General features: G+C 40.4%; 1 protein-coding gene across 4 annotated transcripts in view; it reads right to left on the bottom strand.

Moving 5' to 3' along the window:
• Nucleotides 1–23,056, bottom strand: part of LOC149225580 (butanoate--CoA ligase AAE1-like) — a 278,498-nt gene that overhangs the window by 145,904 nt on the left and 109,538 nt on the right. The window contains exon 1 of one of the 4 annotated variants that reach the window (XM_089377165.1): nucleotides 7,391–7,412. The exons of the other annotated variants lie outside the window; for them this stretch is intronic. The gene's annotated coding sequence lies outside the window, so the exon portion shown is untranslated. Of the gene's footprint in view, nucleotides 1–7,390; nucleotides 7,413–23,056 lie in introns of those variants that run through there. 4 annotated transcript variants of the gene reach the window in all.

Genomic DNA, 23,056 nt, shown 5'->3' with positions numbered 1-23,056 from the left:
GATATTTTTTCTTTTTCATGATCAAGTCCAACAGTTCTAGCCTTGTCATACCCAGGGCTCTTGTATCCTTTAGGGGCATCATTTATGGCAGAAACCATTTCATGCCAATAAGGTGAGTGAAGAACATTGAATGGTATCCCACATGCATAGAGAAACCAGTAAACTTTTGAATCCACATCATTCCTACACCCTTCATCAAGGAAATCTGATATGGTTCTACGCCTTAAAGAGATGTTTGGTGACCTTGTGCCTCCATATCCACTGCCATGGGAGGATGTTGAAGGAGTTCTTTGTGCATGTTGATGTGATTGTGAGCTTGGTTCAAAGAAACCCTTTGATTTTTTAGATTTGTATTGGGCTTCCTCCTCTTCCCTTATGTATTTGGCTCTATCTATTGTTGACACACTTGCACAAGTTTTGATTCCTATTGCTTTATCTTCATCCCATGGCCTTTTCCCACAGAGGTGCCTTCTGGCACGGGTGTATGAACCTGTGTAAGTTTTGTTGCAATGGGGGTAGTGAAATCTAGTGGTTCCACCCCCTTTCCCTGCTTCAGGCCTACAAACATATTCAATGGGGTTTGGTCTTGTTTAGCTTTTTGGGCCAAATCATGTTCACTATCTTCCTCCTCACCAAGGTACTCCTCTCTGGGGTTTTCATCAAATCCACTATAAGCCACTTCTTCATCCTCTTCTTCAAGATCAACCCTCCTTCTTCTACTCTCCAACACCATAATAACCAAAAAAGGAACCAAGAAGAAGAAAATGCCAAGAGATATAACCATGATGTTTGAAATTTGAAGTTTTTGAATCTGCAAAAAAATGGAGGAATGGGAATGGGAAGTAGAGAAAAAATTTATTTATTTATTTAGCAATGAACATAAAAAAAAATGCTAAATTAGAGTGTATATCCTACCTCTTTGGCCTTCAATCCCAAGCTCCAATATCCCCTTCTAAGCTCCTCTCTCACCAAGCTCCTCTCTCCGAGCTTCAAACTCTCTCTTGCTCCAAACTATCTTGCTCCTCTTGCTCTCAATAGATGAAGTGAATAATGGGAGGGGAGAGAGTCTATTTATTTTTCCCCCTCCCTTTTCCCTCCCTTTCCTCTCTCCTCTCCCCTTTCCCTCCCTTTCCTCTCTCCTCTCCATCATCAGCCATCGCCCTCACTCTCGGCCGTGCGACCTTTTTTTTCGCCGGACGGGAGCGTTTTTTTAGAGGGGGAGCTGTCGAGAGAAATCGGTCCTGACTACTCCCCCTCTGAAAAACACTCGTGGAGCATATGGGAGCGGTCAAGGACCGAACACTCCCTAAAACGCTCCGGAAAAACCAGTGAGTGTTTTTTTTTTGCCGGGAGCACGCTCCCAACTCGCTCCAGCCCGGAGTGTGAATTGGGAGCGGGGACGTGAGGGGGAAGCACTCCCCCGCAACCCTGCTCCCCATCATGAATAGATCGGTATATCTATGTTCCCTGAGCAACGCAAGGCATCTTGAATGTTCATCCTCTAGAAGATGTGTCATGTAATGGGAAAAGAGTCCATTTTTCACTTTGTCTAATACCTTTTGCTCGCTGCTCTGGTGCAAATATCTGGCAACTCTTTCCTTCTCATGTATGAGAGATTCATCTACCCTTGACATATAGTTCGTATTGGAATTTTCTAAAATCGGTGAATCAACCTTCCGAGAATAGAACTCTCCAGTATGTTCCAACATGGCCATTTCAAAATCAGTATAGAAATCCATGTCAAGCTCCACAAAAATGCCCACAACATCCTTCAAAAGAGTCCCATTTCTTGGTTGTCCTTCACACACTTCATCAATAAGAAAATCACTGCATTCTTCACATTATTTCCCATTTCCCAAAAACCCAAGGCTCAGAAGTGCTTTATTCCAACTTCTCTGACTGAAGGAACGGAGGGAAACTTACTAAAGCAGAGATCCAAATGTTGGAAGAAAACGACCATCCAATGGAGCCTCGCCTTGTAAATTTTCTAGTGTTTGACAAGTTCTCTCAACAATAGTTGATCATCATTTTGTTCCCTTAAAGCCGATGAAACCATTAAGGTGATGCACTCTTTAATGGAATCCTGGTATTTACTATAGAGGTAGATGGGGTAGGATGGTTTATTATAACAAACTTGTTCAGAATAGGATGGTTTCTTGTGAATTATGTAATCACACATATAGGAGGCGATAGTGCCAATAACCATTCTCTCATCCGTAGTCAACTGACAGTTGAGATCTTCTTCTGATTGGCTTCTTAGTTGTAATTTCTAGGATAGCTTTATAAATAATAGCCCAAATTTTTCCCATATGAAGGATTTTGTCTTTCCTGGTGCTATTGACAATAGCCCATCCTTCCTGGACATTTATGATATTGCCGCTGCTCCTCGTCATTTTGAAACGCAAGCCAACCATTTCCTTAAGCATCGAATGCTTAATGATCAGAAGGTTTGACACCCTACAGAATTTTACAAATCCATTTGTCTGAGGGGGCAGCTTTACCACATTAGCCAAATTCCTCTCATGTGTGGACTTAATGTGAGCTTTTAACTTGTATTCCCCTGCATATCTTTTTCCACATTCTTCGAATGGACAAATATGATAGTTCTTTGGTGAATGTGTTCGCATATGTGCACACAAGTTAAAATCCAAAGAAAATGCCTTACCACAAACTTCATGTGAACATGTAAAATGTTTTTCTCTCGTATGGATGAGAAAATGTCTCTTCAACTTGGAGCTATCTAGAAATTTCCTACCACATCCTTCATAATGACAAATATGTAGTCCCTCCTCGTGCACATGTGAATGCTTCCTCAAAGCATCTGTAAAAGTCTTTCCACAACCTTTATAGCTGCAAAGGGAAACCCTTGGGAAAGTGATTTGGGCCTTGGCTCCTTCTCTTGCTACCCTAGAGAGATGATAACACCCTAATCTTCTTTTTCTTACTTAATGGTGTCAGTGTTTTCTTCTTCCATGGAATCACGACTTATGTAGTTAGATTGACCAGTCCAGACTCACTGTACTGTATCTTTTCCATATTCAGCATTTGTAACTGCTAAACGATCTCAGGCAGATATTTGAAAATCATCAGCATGCTACTTTTCTTCTTTTACTAGATTTCCGCAGGCATTTGTCTGCTTCTTGTATAGCCATGACCACTTTTCTGTTGAAGAATGTAACTAGTGTCGGTCTTCATAATTGTACTTCTCAAAAGAAATTTTATTATTAAAGAAAATGACTTATTAAAGCATGGGTTTCATGCTTGGGTCAATGTTTTCTAGGTCAAAGCATCCATTGAAGGCTTCTAGGTTTTGTCTTGAGTCAATAAAGTCATTGTCATTTTTATTAGACCCTTCTTGGGCTTTTCTATCATGTAAAAAGAATTATTTTTGAGTCAAAAAGGGTATTTGTCACCTCCACACCAAGTCGGCCCTGTCCCCATGAAGTCGGCCTACATTAGGGAAATTCGACCTAGTAGAATGGCTATATATAGAGAGGTAGTTCGACTTATTTGTAGCACTCACTCAAAAAATTCGATATACAAGGAAGAGAAGTAGAAAAAGAGAGCGAAGTAGTTGGAGAAGGACAAAAGACGCTGGGAAGACCTGAAATGAGTTTTTGGCCTATCTATCTCTCACACATGCGAAGTTTCTAGGGAATTCCTGGGGGTCGAAATTCTAAATCTACTGTAGTTCTGAAATTCTGTAGCCGGGGGCCGAAAATTTGTTGCTAGGGGCCAAAATTCTGGATCATAGCTGCTACCAGGAAGCTGTCACTTGGAGACTTTGACAAGGATCATCTATTGGAAGGAAGGGTTGACTTGGTGGTTGGAGGAGGTCTTTGTCTAGGTCTAAGAGGTCTTTGATTTTATCAGCTTGATTTGAATCTACTAGTGGAAGAGTTGGATTGGGTTTTCCGGTTGAAAGGGTTTTTCCCTGGCTAAGTGCCTACATCTTGTGTCTCTTGTTCTTGTGGTCTTCGTATACATGTAATTTAGTATTTGCTTGATGAAAGATAAACTAATAAAGAAGTAAAAGAAGACAACATAATTCACAAGTAATTATCAAGAAAGAGGAATCAAACCCTAATTCCTATAAGCATTGATTTCTCAACATGGTATCAGAGCTAAGGTGGAAGAAGGTTGAAGATCACTTTGTTGGCTATCACTTGAAGAAGGGAAAAGCAGTCTTGGAAGAAAAGGTTACTCCCTCTATGGAAAGTTATTTGAAGATGGGTCTCAATATCATGAAAGTTGTAGGAAGCTGGATTGGAAGGATCATCTACAATCTATCTAGGAGAGTCAAGAGTGAAGGATTCTTGGTTGCACTTATAGGTACTCTTGATGATGACAATGCATGGATCATTGATAGTGGAGCCTCAAGACATATGACAAGAGAAAGTGGACAACTTCATACTCTATCAAGGGAACCATCATCACATGCAGTGGAGCTAGGAGACAACAACAGTTATGCAATCAAGGGCCTTGGATCTACATCATTAAAGCTGGAAAGTGGAGCAAAGCTACACCTCAACAACATACTCTATGTCCCAGGTTTGAAAAAGAATTTACTTTCCATTTCGTGTTTAGAAGATAAACGAGATAGGGTTGTTTTTGTAGATGGTAAAGTTTTGGTTTGGGGAAAGGATTCAAGTATTGAAAAAGCAAAGGTCATTGGAGTTCATGAAAGAAGACTATATAGAGTTATAACACCATCTCTTCAAGCCCCAATTCACATGGAAATCAACCCTATCGAACTTTGACATAGAAGGTATGGGCATGCTGTCGCCTGGATTGTATAGGCACTGTGACAACCGCTCAGGGAGGGGATTGTCACTCTGATCCCCACCCACTCCATTCTAGTTGTCTCCCAACAATAGCCTATGGGGGATAGTCTGTATGGAATGAGGTGAAGGAAAACGAGTTGGGAACCAACTTGCTTGGGAGACACGGATGAGTGGCCTAGCTACTCAGTAGAATTTAACAAGATTAATGATTAGATTAGATTTTAAGTATGAGACCAGTGCCTTATGGAGTCACAATTCTTGCTTATTATAAATTGAAACCAAGTAACCGTATGGACACCTGCCGCTTCATATGATAGACTATCCTATATGATATGCAATTCCTAAGAGCTAGGTGTGATGCAAGGATGTTGGTTATTTTTAGCTTAAATGCCTAGTCTAAGTTGAACCTCCCTTAACTGTTTTGAGAAATAGTCTTCAGAGTAGGTTGTGAAATGGAAGCCAATGGGAAGCAGACAATGGCCTCTGGTGCTGTAGAGGCTGTGGCTGTGACGACTACAAAGTCATTGTGTTAACCACTAAGAAGTGTTAAATCCCTCAAGCTAATTGGAAAAGGGTTGCCCTAGGAGTCTATCAACCAAGCTTATGCTTGGAGGTAAAATTATTAATGCAAACTAAGTCCTAGGATGTTTGTGCAATGATTATGAGTGAAAATTATCTTGAGTTAAGATTTGTTTATGTTATTTAAGTACTTAATGTGAATTTTCTTATAGAAATAGTACTTAACAATGGCAAGATAACAATCATAAACAAGATAAGTGCTTTAAGATATAAGTGCAAGTTTCAACTATAGATTAATCCACAAGATGCTTTAACCAATTAGATTAATTTATCCACTTATCAATTAGCCACAAAGTTATAATATGTCAATCACAATTATGAAAGATGTTTCCAAACAAGATTATGTGTGATCTTATTATTCAATGCCAATTATTAAGAGAAAATCAATCAGATTCACAAGATCCCAATATGCCCAAGAGAGTTATCACCAAGATGATTTATGATCTAAGTGCTTTTAGTGAGTGAGCCAATTTAGATGTGAAATATGAATAAACTCACAAGAAGAGAACAATGTTAGTCACTTCCACAATGTAAATGCTAGGAACAAGTAATAACAAAATGTAGATCCATGAAAGCACTTATATACTTTATGTTCCAATGACCCTTTTATGAGCAATAAGTGACTATTATGACAGCAGTAAGAAAATTATGACAACAGTAAGGAAAACACCTTAGATCTAAGAGATAACAAGCCAAATAGTGACTAGATATGATCAGTGAGATGCCCAATAACTTGCCAAAGTAAAATAATGATTTTTAGCCCACTTTAAGATAGAGTATTCAGTAAACCTTAGATCTGATATCACTTATTACGACAGTAAGTAAATCAGCAGATCAACAAGCTAATGATGCCACAACAAATGCAAAAAAGTGCCCAACTTGAAAAAAATTGCCAAAACTGAAAACTTAAACTTTTGAGCCCTTTTAGATATGTGATTCAGAAAAGGGTTCAAGGCACTTTATCAAGATCTTGAGGAAGAGGATGTGCGGCCCCTAGAATGTTATCAAAATTTAAGGGATGAAGCACACATTGCACCCATGGTAAGATTATCTTCCTCATGCTAACCCTATCTACGGAAGGAGTGCTAGGGGATCCCTCATCTCTTCAGTGGTATGTTAGAAAGGTTTGGGTATCAACTTCCATGCTTAAAGAATTATTGGGGTCGGCATAAGAAGATCTAACTTCTTGTCGGAAAAAGCACCTCTTCGAGTGGAGGGAAGCTTAAATGCTTCAATCTAGGGGAAGGTCGACTCGCTTGCTCCCTATCAATGACGCCAAAAATGTTGCCGCAAAATGTAGCAGGCCTTGGAGAGGGAAACCCTACAAGTTATAGACTAGACCTATAAGCAACAATGGGGTAGTGGCCCACTGTCACCACAACCAAAACCCCCTGCTCTTTATAGACTATCACCGATGGGAGGATTCCCGGTAGGAAAGAGATCACTTATGATATTCTAGGGTTAAAGTATAAAATGATCTCACTAGGAGGTCTTCAAGAAAAACACAATTTTGATTCAAGGCCTCACAAGGAAGCAATTCACTTTCCATGAAGAGTCCTAGAAATAAGGGCACAAGACCTAGGGTTTAATTCATTTGACTTAGCTCTCTTCTCTAGCCTTTACAGGACAAAAATTTACGAGAGAAAATGTGAGAATGATCACCAACAATATGGATTAGTGCCTTGTTATTTAGGCATATGTGGTCAAGGATGTGTTATATTAGCCAATCTTGTTTCGAAGGAGGGTGGAGTGTGACAACCTAGCAACAAATTTCAAGTTTTTACCAACTCAATGAATTAATGGAGTTTTATTGGAGAGATACTAGGAGTTCACCACTAGGACAATTCCTAATATGTCATGTATGAGTAATGCATGCAAATATTCATCTAGCTAGCATGCAAATATTCATCTAGCTAGCATTCAATTAATCTTCAATAAAATTAGGGCACAATTTTAGCATGAACTAGAATCAATCATTCCATACATTAGACATAGAAAATAGATCTTCAACAATTAAGAGTACTTACAAGACAATGTGCAAGAAATCCATCCATTAATCCAAAGAATAGCTCCAAACATCAAAATGCATCCAAGATGCAATATAGTCCACAAACGAGAAACTGCAAGTTTCTCTATGAGGCTGAAATTCCAAGCGTGATGGTGATGAGAGATCAAATGAGATATCTCTAATATATATATGTGCTTTATCATGTCCTATTTTAGCCTACAAGCCCCTCTAATCATAAAATAATATGCAAGTAATGGCCTAGGTCACAAGCCGACCTAGTAACTTTTGCACATATAATATTATCTCCACTAATGCAAGTGAAATCCCGACGTCATGCTTGTTGTGTAGGCTTCTTGAGGGATGACGTTAAGGCATTTTGGTGCCACGATAAGTGTAAAAGGCCTCTAAAATCAAGATCTAGGGGTTGGCCCCTGTATCCCGGTGCAAATCATCTTGTGGACCCCAAATGTGGGTTTGGGACACAAAACTAGGTCTCATAGGTCTCCAAGTGATAAATAAGCATGAATATGCTCCAATGTTGAAGGCATTTAGAATAGTGCTAGCCCACCCATGTCTCAAGGCATGAGACAAACCTCATCTAGGCCCTGGATCAACTGCCTGGCCCTAGAGTACTACTAAGCCAGTAGGGGGATGTTATGCATGCTGAAGGTGCCCATGGCTATGAATGATGCTCTGCAACTATGTAGAGTCCCATGGCTCTCAACACATCACTTGTGGGTGTCAATATGTCCCTCTAAAGGACCTAGGCCCCAATTAATTTTCCTAGACTAATAGATAGAACCATCTACCAATCACACACAATATCTAGTGCTGCAACTTTCATCATCAAGTACATTAAACCAGTGAAGACAATATCGCCAAAATATCGCGATATTTTCAGGGAGACGAGATATCGCCAAGGAAATATCGCGATATTTTGTCTCCCCGAAAATATCGCGATATTTCCGAAATATCGGCGATATCTCGGGGAAATATCGCACTACGATCTAAAATATCATTGGGCATAAGCAAAAAATGCCGTCGCGGCTAGAAAAGTCCAATTTTGTTTTTTTTTTTTCAATCATTTTCATTTCTAATTGCTGGAGAAGGAAGGGGAGAGCTATGTGCTCGCTGCCAAGCAGGTTTGAGTGTTGAATAGCCATTATTGCCACCAACAACGAAGATTTTGTTGATCTAAGCTTGAAGAACAGTGAGACAATTTCATTTCTTCCATTAACGGGTATGTTCAAATAAACCCCTATGTTAATGAATTTTTTGATACTTTTAGGATTATTCTTGCTTGCCTATTTGCCTACAATCATTTTGCTTGTTTTTTTTCCATTTGCTGTGATTTTCATGCCCATGAGCAAATGCAAGGGTTTTCTCCATATTTGGAGAGAAAACTCCATTTTTTTTTAAACTTTCAAATACACCCTCTTATTGTCATTCATGGTTTTTCATTGTTTGAGTTAGCTCACTACAAAATTCAAATATGCCAAAAGCCTTGGACCCATTTTGGGAGTATGGGGAGCCTGATGGTGGGACAAATCGGGCATATCTTACATGCAAATTGTGTGGGACCAGGATGACAGGAGGGGTTACACGATTGAAATACCATCTGGCTGGACTCACTGGACATGATGTTGGGATTTGTACAGTTTCTAGTCCGGAGCTTATACAAAAAGCTCTTGAGGCAATTGATGAAAAAGACCAAAAGAAGGAAGAGACAGAAAGAAACAAGGCTGAACGTGCAGGTAGACCTTGAGGGATATCTTCTCCTGATTTTGACGCTGAGGGTAGTGGGAGGGGCTCCACAGCATCACCTGCTACTGCTAGTGCGAGGTCATCATTTTTTTGTTTCACGAACAGGACATGGATCACAACTTGGCATAAAATCACTTGTTAAAAAGGAGAAGCAAGAAGCAGATAAAGTCATGGGGAGGTGTCTTTTCTGGAGCGAATTACCTCTCAGTATCACCAAAACCAATCCATTTTGGCAGCCAATGTGTGATGCTATTGCTGTTGTGGGCCTAGGGTACAAAAGTGCTACATATGAGGAGTTGCGGGGGCCAATTCTTCAAGCAGAAAAGCAAGACATCAACTCTAGATTGGCGGAGTTGAAAAAAACATGGGAAGTTACTGGATGCACAGTGATGTCTAATAATTGGACAGATACGAAGAGTAGGACCCTTCTAAATTTCTTGGTACATTGTCCTAAAGGTACCATGTTTATTAAATCAGTGGATGCATCAGAAGATATCAAAGATGCAGCAACGATATGTGAGTTGTTAGATGGGTTCATTCAGGAGATTGGTGTGCAGAATGTGGTGCAAGTCATAACAGACAATGCAACTAATTATGTGTCTGCTGGCAAGATGCTTATGGAGAGGCATCGCACATTGTTCTGGACTCCGTGTGCAGCACATTGTCTCAATTTGTTGCTTGAGGATATGGGGAAACTCTCCTTCATCAAGGAGGTGGTTGATATGGCTAGGAGCGTCCCCAAGTTTATTTATAACCATGCTTTTGTTCTTAGCCTCATGAGGAAGTTCACTAGAAACAAGGAGTTGCGGCGTCCTGCAATCACACTTTTTGCCACAAACTTTATTACTCTTCAGTATTTGCTTTGATGTCAGTTCGAGTTGAAGAAAATGTTTGTGTCTAATGACTGGCGTAATTGTAGATACAGCAGGAGACAGGACGGGAAAGCCATTGCAAAAATGGTGTACTCTGAGACGTTTTGGCGTGGAGTAGAAGAAGCTTGCTCAATTAGTGAACCTATAGTAAAAGTTCTTAGATTGGTAGATGGGGAGAAGCTTGCAATGGCTTATTTGTATGAGGCCATGGATAGGGCCAAGGAGGCCATTCGTTCTTATTATGCAAACAAGGGTTCTGATGGCCTTGATAGGCATATGATGTTATGGGATGTGATTGATAGTCGGTGGACAGGGATGCTTCATCGACCCATTCATGCAGCAACACTCTTCCTCAACCCCACATTTTCATACAAATGCGGCTTTGATTTTGATGGCGAGCTGATGGAAGGGCTCCATTCCCCGTATTCATAGGATGGTACCTAATCCTAAGCTTCGTAGCAAAATCAATCACGAAATACAGTTTTACTGGGATTGTGTTGGCCTATTTGGCTTTGATGATGCTATTAGGGAAAGGACCCTCTTCATGCCACGTAATTGACAAGTCATCACTTATTAGAAATTAGAATTTACAATTTAGAATTTCCTTACTTATAATTCTATTTTTTAAAATTCAATTATGTAACTTTTATTTGAAAGTTTAATTATGTTTTAAGTTTTTGAATTTTTTTATTTCTTTATTTTGTTGTAGATATTTGGTGGCGAAGCTATGGTGCAAGGGCACCAAATTTGCAGAAATTGGCCATAAGAATCTTGAGTCAAACATGTAGCTCTTCAGGGTGTGAGCGCAATCGGAGTGTATTTGAGAAAATACACGCAAAAAAGCGCAACAGGTATAACTTTGAGCTTCAGCCTTCAATTCAGCAATTACACTTATTGTAAATTTTAATTTTTAATTTATGACCTTCAAGTGTCAAGTGTCAAGACTCATTAGTTTTTTTTACTCTCTTACAGGTTGGAGTTCGCACACCTCAATGATTTAGTGTATGTGCATTACAACATCCGACTTCGAGTGAGGCAAATCGAAACATCAATGGATCCAGATGCCATTTCCTTAGACAATATTGATGTATTGTCTCAAGGGAGGGCGGAGTCTGAGGAGCCCATCTTGGAGGAGTCACCTTCATGGTTAAAGCCAGATGATCCATTAGAACAGGGGCAGCGAGAGGAGGAGGACTCAAAGGAGGAGCAGCACTTGGAGGAGGAGCAAGAGGAGGAGGAGGAGGACACTGTGGGAGCATCAGCAACAACACCATCTGCTATAGATATAGGAGAGCATAGCGCCATACCTAGCACTCATTATTTGACACTAGGTGCAAAGGCAGGGTCAAGGCCTTCTACTACTAAGGGCAGGCCTGGCAAACAGCATATCATGTTTTCCCGTAAAAGGGGGAGAGGGCAGTGATTTCAGATAGATAGCTGCTAGTTTTATTTGTTATGCTACATATAACTCATGATGATGAGATACTTTTATATATGTGATGTTATTTTGTATTGGTTCTCCACATTTGAGTCCTTGAATGGGCAATTATCAGGGATCAGCAAGATTTGGTATCGCCTTTCATGTATCATTTATATTTGACATCATATATATCAGTGCTTTCTTCATATTTATGTGCCAATGTGTTTATTTCATGTTGATATTTCTTTATATGTTTAAAAATCTGAAGAAAAAAAATGAATATATTATGCATTTTTTATGCTTGCCGATATTTGCTGATAAGATGTTTTCTAGACCCTCGCCGATATTTTGCCGATACCAATATTTTCAACACTGCATTAAACATTTTTGCATCTAAGTGAACCTGTTGACCACAACAGTGTCACCTGAAGATTTTTTGAAGCCTCCATGCCCAAGGGTGTATTAGAAGCTTCAATGTACCAGAGTTCATCATGTCATCAGAGTTTTTCAACTCTATTTCTTCTTCTCATCTTTCTCTGTTGTACTCAAATTCCACAAGCCCTACGGGGACAATGTAAAAGTGATACTAGTATGAGGAGTCGAGTCATGTAACAAGCCTAGGTAACTTGGGACCTTGTCATCAAGTGAGTTTACTCTGGGAGGTTTCTTTTACTTGGTTAATTATCATATCCTTAAGAGGACTTAATAATTAATTGAGTTTTTTCCTCCAAACATAACCCCAAAGCTGGAGTGTGGTTTGATGGTGAGGCCTTGGGTGAGTCCAAGTGTCTAGGTTCATTGTATATTGCCATACTAGATCACACAAAAAAATCGTGGAATTTTATTAGGTCTAGGGGTCAATTTTTTTTTGTTATTTCCCGCAGCGCAGAAATTTGAATAAATTTTGAAAATAATTTGTAATAACTAATAAGTGATGTCTAGAGAAGTTGTATAAAGTATTTGTGCTCAAAATTACACCTCTCACCCTTAAATTTCTAAATTTCTACTATGACACACCTTGAGAGGTAAAAAAATAAGTTCTAAACCCTCAAAACCCACTTTTCCTAAGTTCTGTGGAAAATGTGGCAATAAATTAGCCCAACAATTAAATAAATTGAGAAAATACATAGCTCCATGTGACAAAATGACATGGAAATGACTTGGAAATTATCTCAAGTCAAAAGAATGAGTCAAAGAACAAGTGGAGGATGATTTGGCACCTTGCATCATAAATACATGGCCCACTCAAGGAAATTGAATTTTTAGCATTAAATGAGGAAGCTGCTTACTTGGAAATTCGAACTTAAGAAGATAATGCACATTTGGAGATTTTTGTGGGAATTTGTCCCCACATGGGTTCCCACCCATCTACACTTGTCATTTCATCAGGGAATTGGATTTTTCTTGAGGGATTCTTGATGGGAAATTCGAATTTGCATGAAGGAGCATTGGGATTGTCACCCATTTGCTTTGGGATTTTCACCATTTGCCTTTGGATTGGCCCCCAAACTTCTATATAATAGAGCCTTGGGCTCTCACTATGTATCCATTGAAAACAAGCTATTGTATTTGGGGAATCTCTACTCTTATGTACACTTATGTTCTATTGCAATAAAAGACTTTGGGGTTCACGTATGAGGTGTTGTTCTTCTTGAGAATGGTAATACCTTGATCATTGTATTTCATTTTCTACTTATGCTATTGTATTCATTAGCTTCCATTATGATTTCAGAGATTTGTTAATGTGTAGCTATCTCACATTGGCATTTGGTTTTGAGAATTTACTCTAGATAGAAAAAGTTTTAGTTGATTTTCCAATAAATCTCTAAGATCTTTTTATCATTGTATTTCTTTAACCCATGTGGATCTAATATGTATCTGAAGTTGTGTAGAGACATCTCTTGGATCAAGCCTCAAGCATAAGGGGAAATTCTTGGAGGAATCATCCCACTCTTGAGCAAATTCATTAAAGAACCTACATTTTTCATCTCCCAAAGCCTCATCATACGATTTGGTGTTGCAGGGATCCTTGGCCTTTAGCTTGTGTTTCAAAATCCAATTTCATTTAAAATCCTTTGTCTCAATTTCTTGTGCTAATAACGATTTTATTTTTCTATTGAAAAGCATGTTGAAAATTAGGCAAAAATCATAGTTTTGCTCCAATTCCTTAGTCTAAATTTTGTAGAATATTTGTAGACTATATTTGTTAACATTTTCTCTCTCCTTTCCACTAAGTTTGAGTGTTGGTTTTGTAGAGAAAATTCAGATTTATTTATGGACTATGCTTATGTGAAAATTCCTACACTCTGAAGGAACCCCTACTGCAGAAAATCTAAATCTACTTCACCTACTTGATTTTTAATATACATTAACCAAGTCATTCTTCTGAACACTAAAGCAAATTACTTTTGCAACCTACACTAATTAAATATTTGATCTCATGAAATAGAAACTAGAGCAAAGAACAAGATACATAGGACACACTTATTTTTTGACACAATAGTCCCCGGAAAAACCCAATGCGGAAAAACCGGTGCAAAGTTCTGAGGGTTTATTATTATGCAGGAGAAATATCTGAATACAAATCTAGGATGCTCATCTAGCAATCCTTTACAGAGAAAAATACTAACGGAAAAACTGAGTGAGTTTTACCTCACTTCATCCGGCAGAATTCCAGCTAATTCGGCACAAAATTGGCTAACACCGGCTATTTCTACGCTGGCTCTATGTCAGCCCTGCCTCACCTTCTCCGCCCTCTGCGTCAACTCTCCCGGCTGTTCCAGTAATTCCCAACAGTTCCAACTGTTCCGACAGTTTTGGATTCTACGTGACAGGCAACTTTTCTGCGTCAGCTCTCCCAGCTAGTGTGCTACCTCTATGTCAACTTTCCTGGCTGTTCCGACAGTTCTCGACAGTTTCTGGCAATTTCGACTGTTCCGACAGTTCTGGATTCTGTGTGACAGACAGCTTTTCTGCGTCAACTCCAACGTTGCAGGAATCGCCCCCCCCCCCCCCCCGGATCCTAGGCCGGAATCGCGTCCCGTACGGAAGCGTTCCGGAACCTCCAGGCGAAGCGCGATTCCGGTTTTTTGAAACGATTCCTGGAATATGGGTTGCGTTGCCCCGGATCCGCGCTTCGGAGGGCGCTTCGGGCCTCCGGAAGCGCCACGCTTCGGGCCCGGAAGCGCACGCTTCACGAGCTCCGGATCCGCGCTTCCGGAAATTTCCGCGCGGGCAGCAATGTAACTTGAATTTTTTTTAATTTTTTTTAAAAGTTAACTTGAGTTTGCATTGAGGGGGTGGGTTAGGGTGAGGTTAGGGTGAGTTTAGGGTGAGTTTAGAAAAGAATAAAGCCCCCATTCTCTTCTCATTTTCTCACTTTGAGTTTATGAGAGTTGGAGAAGAGAAGAGAGGAGAGGAGAAGAGAAGAGAGGAAAGGAGAGGAGAAGAGAGGAGAGCTTGGAGGAGTGAAGAAGGAGGAGCTAGGAGAAGGAGGAGGAGCTTGGAGCAAGAGCTTGGAGGACTTCATCTACAAGAGCTAAAGAGGTAAGTTCAAACCCCAAACTCCCTTGTTTTTTTGAAAAAAAAATTGTATTTTTCTCCTCCCTCTCCTACTCTTTCCCATTGTTTCTACTTGCTCCTTTATTTACAGGTTGTCCACCACCTATATCCATATTCCAAGATGGTGTTCTTTTGGCTTCTATGTATCATTCCACTCTTGGTTTTAATGATGGCAAGGGTGAGGAATAGAGGGGAAGAGGAAGGGGATGAACTTGGTCCTAATAGTAGTGACCCAATGTATGATGAGGAGGAAGGGTTTGAAGAGGAAGGGGATGAACTTGAAGGGGACACTGAAGCACAAGATGGGAAAGGTACATCAACACCCTTGTGGAACTATGTGACCAAACTTGATGGGGGAAAGGGTGGTGGATCTTACAAATTTGTGTGCCCTCATGGTTGTCATGGAGGAAAACCATATACGGGTTCATATACCCGTCTGAGGAGGCATCTTTGTGGGGTGCTGGACAGTGATGAAAAAAAGGGTTCTGTGGGGGTACAAATTTGCCCAAACATTTCAACTGAAGAAAGAAGAAAATACATCCAAATAGAGATGGCTGCACAACGAAAAAACAAGAAACAAAAAACTCATTCTGAATCAAGTGCAACCTCTAAATTTGGTAGTTGCCCATCTCCTCATGGTACTTCTGCAACCTCTGGAGGTAGAAAAACAATAGGGGATTTCCTTAATGTTGCTGGGAGGGATGATGTGGATGGAAAGATAGTCCGTTTTCTTTGTGCTTGCGGTGTACCATTCAATGTGCTTCGCTCTCCCTATTGGCATGACATGGTAAAGGCCATCAATGAAGCCCCAAAAGGATACAAGGCCCCCAACTATGAGAAAGCTAGAACAGTGTTATTAGAAAGAGAAAAAGCTAAGGTTCAAAGAGCTTTGACACGTTTTACACATGAGTGGGTGGATTCTGGGGTATCCATTGTATCAGATGGGTGGACAAATATTAGAAACCAACATTTGATAAATGTTCTTGGTGTTTCTTCTAGTGGTGCAGTATTTATTGCATGTCATGACTCCTCCTCCATCAGTGCAACTACACAAAACATTGCAGATCTCCTATTGAAATCAATCAAAGATGTTGGTCCGAATAATGTGGTTCAAGTGATCACAGATAATGCAGCAAATTGTAAGGCAGCAGGAAAAATTATTGAGCGTACTCATCCACACATCTTTTGGTCTGGGTGCCTGGTTCACACATTGAACCTTTTGATGCATGATATTGTGAAACACAAAGATTGTGGGTGGATTGCTGATGTTTACAGGAAAGGGAAGCAGCTCATTAAATTCATCACAGGGCATACAAGGGTAAACTACTTCTATGGCACTTACTCCAAGTTGCAATTGCTTAAAATTGCAAAGACAAGATTTGCTAGTTATTACCTCACCTTTAGGCGGCTAGTGAGGGTGAGACAAGCTTTAACTAATCTAGTGTGTGCTGAAACATGGGATGAAATTAACAATGACACAGATGGTGCTAATGTAGTCAAGGACACTGTTCTTGACACTTACTTTTGGTCACAGGTTAAATATGTTTTGCAATTCACCAAACCAATTTATTACATGATCAAGTTTGCAGATTCAGATCGACCAGTAATTGGGGAGGTGTATGAGCAAATGGATAGCATGTTGGGGCAGATTAAAGACATTGTTGAGCCTAGAGATACCACCTTGTACAATTATATTCGTGTAGAGGTGCAAAACCGATGGGAAATGCTAAATATTCCATTGCATGCATTAGCATATGTTTTGACACCTAAATACTATCATCCATCATGGCTTTCAAAACCAGCACCTGGGGGGGGAAGCAGGAAAAAACCACACCAAGATAGAGAGGTTCACGAAAAATATATGGCTGCATTGAGTAGATTAATCCCTGATAATGAGGAGGCTGCATTGGTACGGAGACAGGTGAGCAACTATACGCTCAACACTGGTCCATTTGGGAGCATGCATGCAATTCAAGATCGAGAGCATTTTTCTGCTCTTGAGTGGTGGAACATGCATGGAGGGGCTACTCCACTTCTACAGAGTTTGGCATTGCGGGTGCTATCACAGGTGGTAAACACTTCTTCTGCAGAGAGGTGTTGGAGCTCTTATTCTTTCATCCACAGTGTTAAAAGGAACAGGTTGAATTTAGACTGGGCAGAGAGCTTGGTTTATGTTCATTACAACTTGCGATTGTTGTCCCATTACTGTGAAGATGCAAAGTCTAATAAAGACTTGTTGACTTGGGACAAGAATCCAGAGGAGCCCAATTTGGAGGATGGAGTGTTGCGACTAGAGCAATTAGAGGATGCTCTTATCCAGGTATGTCCATTGTGGTATGAATTTTCCAATTTTCCCTTATAAAGCATTTCTCTAATTCATGTTTTTAATTTTTTTGTTAACTAGTGTTTTTTTTTTTTTGCATGAATTTTTTGAGCGATTCTAGGATGATGATGACCGTGTTGATATGCCACCACCCCCACCCCCATCTGGTCCCTTGGTTCCTAGGTTCCATGGTTCAACACCAACAGCAGGGGGTTCTTCTTCATCAGTTCCAGTGCCACGACTTACACAGGGACCATCTTCTTCATTGCCACCACGTGGAGGCCCGCCATCACGTTCTATTCGTGGTGGAAGGAGGAGAGATTAGTAGATATATTCACAATCTACTTCTTTTTGTCATAGATTACTCATTAGACTTGTAGACTTGTGAATTTGAATTTTGAACCTTTTTGGCTTGGCGGTGACCAAGTGACATATTTTGTAAACATTATTATTTGAATTTTGGACATGACAAATGTTGACAGTTGCTCACTTGCTAGATAAATCATAATATGCTCTATGTTTTATGTTTTATAATATGCTTAAATGTTTTATGTTTTATAATATGCTTAAAAATTTGATGTATGTTTGTAATAGCTAGAATATAGATGATTGTTGTACTAGTAAGTAACTACAATGGAATCATGGATGCCATATCTATCTTGATTTATGCAAAAATATGCATGTTTTCATGTCTTCTACAATTAATTTGGTATTTGGGATGTTTGTTTTGAGTATAAATGCAAAAAAATATAAAAAAATATATATATATAGTAGACGCTTCCGCGGACGCTTCGCTTCCTAGATTTTTGGAAAATGACGCTTCCGCGCTCCGCGCTTCCGCTTCGCTCCCGCTTCGTGCAACATTGGTCAACTCTCCCAGCTTCTACGCTGCCTCTCCACAAGCTCTCTCCGCCTCCCTGTCAGTGTTCTCCGGAAAGTTCTTTTCCTAGATTCTCATTGCCCCTTTGCTACAAGATCTCCCCAATCAATTTTCCTCCTGAGAACTTCCCACCTCATAAAATAGATTTCCTCAATCTCTCTGTGTGTATATCCAAATGAACCCCAAACCTCCATTTTATGCTTTTCCTGTTGAGTCTTCAATGGCCGAGATTAAGTCTCTAATCAACAACTAAGATTGAAACATGACTTGATCCGCCTTATAGATCATTCTCACCCATATTTTGATTAATACCCATTAATATTTTAATTTCCCTAAGTTTAGACTTAGGAACTCCATTAAAAATATTAATTATTTTAATAAAATACAATCCAGGTGCAATTTCACCAAACGGTTATGTGTCTTAGCCTCTCCACCAATTTTTAAGGATAGAGCACTTCCGATGCCCTGCAAGTGCGAGACCACATGATCTCGAACTCCATCGAGAATGAGCCCCTTTGCCTTCCCCTGCTCGCCTTTGTACTTCTTCTTTTGATTGTTGTCAGCAGGAACAACTACAATACTTTTGACGTAGGCCTCGAGATCATATTCCTCCAGAACAGCTAAGATTCTGTCCTGATCTTTGAGCCCATGCAATGCCATCTCACCCAACTGTCGAATTGACTCCTCTAGTCACTTCTTAGCACTGCTCAGCTACTCAGCAAGTGAGAAATTCGAATTTTCTAACAGAAAGAGGAGAAAATTTATCTTCTACGTGTCTTCGTTCTTTTCCAGTAGATTTCTGCCCTGGCAAAAACTGCGCCCTTCAAGCACTACGTTGAGGCTCTACATCACTCCCTCTGCCTCTGCAAACTCACAAACTAGAAATTGTACCTCTCTGTCATCTCACTCAGAGAGAGATTTTCTCGGATCTGCTTCCGGCAAAAACTGCGCAATCCCTTCAAAGGATTCGAATTGCTGCCAAGTGCAGCTTTCGGTCTCTCTGCTCAACACTAGATCTGCTCTTCTTGTTTCAAAATCAATCCTCTGATACCATGTGAAAATTCCTACACTCTGAAACAACCCCTACTACAGCGAATTTGAATCTACTTCACCTACTTGATTTTTAATATACAATAACCAAGTTATTATTCTGAATACTAAAGCAAATTACTTCTGTAGCCTACACTAATTAAATATTTGATCTCATGAAATAGAAACTAGAGAAAAGAACAAGATACATAGGACACACTTATTTTTGGACACAATAGTCCTCCGAAAAAACCAATGCGGGAAAACTGGTGCAGCAGTTCTGAGGGTTTGATATTATGCAGGAGAAATATCTGAATACAAATCTAGGATGCTCATCTAGCAACCCTTTACATAGAAAAATACTAGCGGAAAATCTGAGTGAGTTTTACCACGCTTTACCCGACAAAATTCCGGCTGATCCGGCATAAGACTGGCTAACCCCGTCTATTTCTGCGTTGGCTCTGCGTCACCTTCTCTGCCCTCTGTGTTAGCTCTCTCGTCTGTTCCGGCAATTCCGAAAGTTCTGGATTCTGCGTGACAAACAGCTTTTCTATGTCAGCTCTCCCGGCTACTGCGCTGCCTCTGCGTCAGTTGTTCCGGCAGTTTCGGTTGTTCCGACAGTTCTGGATTCTGTGTGACAGGCAGCTTTTCTACGTCACCTCTCCCGGCTTCTGCGCTGCCTCTCTACAAGCTCTCTCCGCTTCTCTGTTAGTGTTCTCCGGAAATTCCTTCTCCCGGATTCTCACTGCCCCTCTACTGCAAGATCTCCCTAATCGATTTTCCTCCTGAGAAGTTCTCACCTTAGAAAATCAATTTCCTCAATCTCTCTGTGTGTTTTTCCAAATGAACCCCAAGCCTCCATTTTATACTTTTCCTGTTGAGTCATCAACGACTGAGATTAAGTCTCTAATCAACGATTAAGATTAAAACATGACCTGATCCGGCTTCTAGATCATTCTCACCCATAATTTGATTAATACCCATTAATATTTTAATTTCCCTAAGTTTAGACATAGGAACTCCATTAAAAATATTAATTATTTTAATAAAATACAATCCGGGTGGAATTTCACCAAACGGTTTCTGGGTTCTTTAGAACTCATGTGTCTTACCCTCTCCACCAATTTTGAATGCTAGAACACTTCTCATGCTACCAAAAACTAACAACTCACCCTTTGTATTGACAGGATTAAGGAAGCTAAAACTTGAAACGCTAACTACTTGTTGTAGGACCCCAAGAGCACTTGAGCATCAACTTTAGGGAGTTCGTGGGCAATCTTGGATAGCAAAAAATTAGCTTGGTCGTGGGCCTTTGGGCACTTGTAATTTTCAGATTTCAAGAGTTGTTCATTGGCCATTTTAGTTGCCACTTCTTGGACAGAGATCTTGGTTCTTATAGACTCCTATTTTGTAATTTTTCCTTCCATCTTTTTGGCAGCCCATTAAGGGGCATGTTACCACTCAAACTAGCATGGGACCTAAGGGGAATCCCTAAAGGGAAAATGTTAGGCCAAGGGCAACAAATGGAGTCTTAGCCCACTGTCACCTCAGCTAGGGCTCCCTTCTATTTACAGACTTTCACCGATGGGAGGAGACCCAATATTTATGAAGTCACTAATGAATGATAAGTCAATGGATATGAGTGACCCAGACCCTTTCCCAGAAGGTTTTGAAGGATGGAGGTTGCTTGCTTTCTAAGTAAGGTACCATGTGCTTCTAGGGAAAGGAAGAGGATTTTGGGGGTTAAGGGCATGAGAATAGGCTTTGAAACGAGTTATCCACACCCTAAATCCTTGTTAGAATTGGTATCCTGGATGGTTCTTGAAGAATGGTCCTTTGAAGGTGCGAGACCACACGGGGCCAAGTGGACTTGGTCTAGGGTATGAGAAAGGTATGCCACAATCAATGATATTCTTACCTTAGACAAGGTGGGAAGGATCAAAGAAAATATTTTTACTCAATGATGTTGCTTTGACCTTGGGAAGCGCTAGCCTTGGGGATGGCAGGGCAAGTTTTGGTCCTGGAGCTAGGGCTTGGCTTTTCTCCCAACTCCATCGTCGGAATGTCTTCCAATTTGGAAGAGGGTTAGAGGAAAGGCCAGCGTAGGAGACCATAGGAGATCGAATTTTTTTAGTAGCCAACTTGGCGGGAAATTGATGCCCTAGGCATCCTCATGTGGCTAGACGTGGGAAAAGGTGAAAGAATGTGTGTTTTGGTGACCACTCTTGGTAGATCAATGCCTTAATCCTTGGGAGAATAGAGTCTATATTGATTATGTGTAAGATTTCTTGGTTCCCAGTGAAGGAGGCCCCAAAATTACTTCATAGACCCTTTAGGTCAAGTGAAAGCAATCTTGTAGCTTTTATACTTCGAATGCACAAGAGGAATGGCTTATCAAGGTCTGATTTTACCCCTAGGAGATTTCTCTCACACCACATGGCCCAATACATGGAGAGAATGTTATAATAGAGACAATCCCACCATATTAAGCAATAATTTTTGTGCAACAATTAGCCTTAAAAACAACAAAAATCCCATCCAGCATATATGACAAACATAACAAGAAAAACATAAAAAATTCGTACTTACATGCAGTAAAGTATATCCAACCATTCACAAATGACCATAGAGAATCTCCAAGAGAATATAGACCAATAACCATACATCAAAATTCATCCATAAATGCTCCAATTCATCCTCTAGGAAAAAGTGTGAAATTCTCTAAAGCAAGAGATCCAATCCAAAGTGATGATGAGAAATGATCTCACCTCACTTGTATTTATACACAACTTAGAAGTTCGAATTAGCCTCCTTCGCTTACATAAGCCCCAAAAATAAGATTATGTTCTAATAATACAACTTTTGGTGACAAGCCCACCAAGCTAGCTCATAAATGAAAAGATAAGCTTCTCAAGATGTCAAATAATAATCTATGCATGTTGCAAGGCCCTCCAAGAGGCCTAATGAGGTCCATGGGTTCCATAATGAAGAGGACCCTCAAAAGCAGTGGGCAAGGGGCTAGCGCCTTGTAATAACCTGTAGTGCTCCAAGTGACATCTAGGGGCACACAAGTGTCCTCATGAGTCTCCAAACAAATTGAAAATGCATGTAGGTTGCCCTCAAAAGCTAGGATGATGGTGTAGGTGATGCCACATCATCGTGGAAGTCTTGGATCATCTACCAAGTGTATTGTGTAGATATGGGGTTGGTTGGGCATGATGGATCAAGTGCATCCTCCTCATCCAATAAGTGAACCACGAGCAATTTCTGAATGGTTGTGGGGATCCATGGAGTGGAATCTACCACTGTGGAGGCACATGGCTCTCAACACTCACCCTACATGTGCCAATGTAGCGCTCTAGAGGATTAGGACCCCGTATAGAGAGACCAAACCCGAAATGGAAACCATCTGCAATCCTGCATAAGATCCAATGTGTCCCCTAGCCTTCCAATAGAACAAGTCATTAGAGAAATCGAGTAAATGAGCTTACCTAGTCATGGACCACAAGTGGGGACTTCATAATGGCCTGCTCTTCCATAATGGGCTTTAGGATGTGCCAATGTTTCCGAAAGTCCAGATGGGTTAACCAAGCACCCTATTAGGTGGTTTCTACCTCTAAAGGGGATAATATAGTCAAGGTACATCCGTCAAAAGGTGGTGGCATGTGATAAATAGGTGAATGAAGTAGGGGATGAGAAGGGGCAGCCCTAGGTCAGATGTTGATCGCTGCAAGGGGTTGTTGGCTGCCGGTTGAGGGCCATCTTGGAGGAAAAAAATTTCCTAGGGATATTGTTGAAGAAAATGTAACTAGGTTCGGTCTTTATAATAACATGAT

This window comes from Pinus tabuliformis, chromosome J, assembly GCF_031772625.1.
Source record: "Pinus tabuliformis cultivar Carrire ecotype Pingquan chromosome J, CPIR1, whole genome shotgun sequence".
In the NCBI taxonomy this organism is placed as follows: domain Eukaryota; kingdom Viridiplantae; phylum Streptophyta; class Pinopsida; order Pinales; family Pinaceae; genus Pinus; species Pinus tabuliformis.
This window is presented reverse-complemented; position numbering and strand designations above follow the sequence as displayed.